The following is a 1979-nucleotide window of genomic DNA, read 5'->3' as shown; positions in this document are numbered from 1 at the left end:
TGTAGCATACACAGTCTTGTTTCAGGTCAAGAATGATTACCAACATAAGTTTTGCAACCTCTTTGCTATTACGCTGACTAATTTTGGATGTATTTGTTAGGAGATTAGAACAAATAAATGAATGAATGAATGAACGAACGAACGAACGAACGAACGAACGAATGAACGAATAAACGAAAGAACGAATGAGTGAGTGGGTGAACGAATAAGTGAATGAACCAACCAACGAACGAGCGAATGAACGAAGAATAATATTATTAGGAGCAGAAAGTAGTAGTCATTCACGGAAAATACGTCAAACACGCCAAACACGTTGATAACAGAGATAAAGATACTCTTGTTACAAGCCCGCTGAGTTACTGATAACATGATCATGGACTGTAGTGACAGTCATGCCTTTCCGGCTTGTTATGCACACTGCGTATACTTTGCCTGGTAATGGCGTGTTTACCGGTTTTTCCGTATCTAACAAGTATGGCAAGAAGAGATTAGTTCAGTGTTTCATCGGCTACACCTGTACGACTAAACTGCGTTTAGGGTTAGATGTTGATGGAGTGTTTCCAGTGTTTAGCGTATTAAACGTGCACAGAGTGAATAGATTAACTGCTTTTAGATCTGCTGTTACCCCCACTATTCACTCAACTACAACGTCCTCCCCAATGTTGCCATTTTTACTGGGTTTAGCATGTAAAGCCTTTTAAGAATGAATCTAATTATTTTTGTTTTTTCGTTACTATTCATTATTATCACTTGCTTATTTTTTATAATAATTAATAATAATAATAATAATAATAATAATAATTATTATTATTATTATTAGTAGTAGTAGTAGTAGTAGTAGTAGTAGTAGTAGTAGTAGTAGTAGTAGTAGTAGTCATACACGCCACATAAATTAAACACGGCAGACACTTTGACAACAGAGGAAAAATTGTCGTTTGTAGGTGCGAGGTGTTAGTAGTGTGAAATAACTAATTCATTTTAAATATGTCAAATACGCTATACCAGGTAAATATTCCAGGTAGTTATTAAAAGTCATATCTATTGCTTGTTATCAAGAGATCTGAGATTACGAGATTATGAGTGAGTACAAGGTTAGTTAGAAGGCGCATTGCATCCACTTTGTTTCGTTAAGTGGTAACGGCGTGTTTCCCTGTTTTACCGTATCTAACATTTATGGCAAGATATTAATTCAATGTTCCAACTGTCACAAGTGTGCGACTAAACTGGTTAACTTTGCAGATATGTTGATGGACTGTTTTCAGTGTATAGCGTATTTAGCGTGTATGGCATGATTAAATTGCGGCCACCTACGGCAAACTGTTAATCTGATGGGAAATTTGACAATCGGTTTTTTTTCCTTTGCAATTTCATAGTCATTTTCTTAAGTCGTTGTCTCCTGGTGCGTTTCCCAGGGCTGATTGGTTTACATTTGGCTAATTTTGACAAGCGTCTTCTTTGACTTTCCACACCTCTGTATTACAGGCATAAGAGGCGTTAAATCCTTGGTGTGTTCCTTAGCTCTGATTGGTTCATTATTTTGTAATTGGTTCCTATATAAAGGCAGAAATCGTTAAAAAAAAACAATCCATTTCAATTCCACGATCTGGCAAGATGAGTAGACCTTGCTCCCAGCTAAACAGTAAAGCTAGTAAAGATAAGGCAGAATGCGAAGTCGTAGCAAGAATAGAAAAATTGTGTTCAGTTGTTGCCTTTAAGTGCGTTTGGCGAGTTGACGACGAGGAAATCGACAATGCATGGAACTGGATATGTGATAAACGGGATGAATGTGATTCCAAGATATCTAAATTGCGAGAAGTGTGCTTTTTCTTCTCGGCTATCAGCACTTCGAAAAGGGACAGAAAGAAGGACAATTAAATGTTAAATCCTTTTTTATTGAATTTTTCAAACAGAAAGGCGTCGTAACTCCCAGAGCATTTGTGGACTTTGACAGACTAAAAGACCCCGAACCCATATATTTT

Source organism: Montipora capricornis, chromosome 14, assembly GCF_036669925.1.
Source record: "Montipora capricornis isolate CH-2021 chromosome 14, ASM3666992v2, whole genome shotgun sequence".
Taxonomy (NCBI): domain Eukaryota; kingdom Metazoa; phylum Cnidaria; class Anthozoa; order Scleractinia; family Acroporidae; genus Montipora; species Montipora capricornis.
This window is presented reverse-complemented; position numbering follows the sequence as displayed.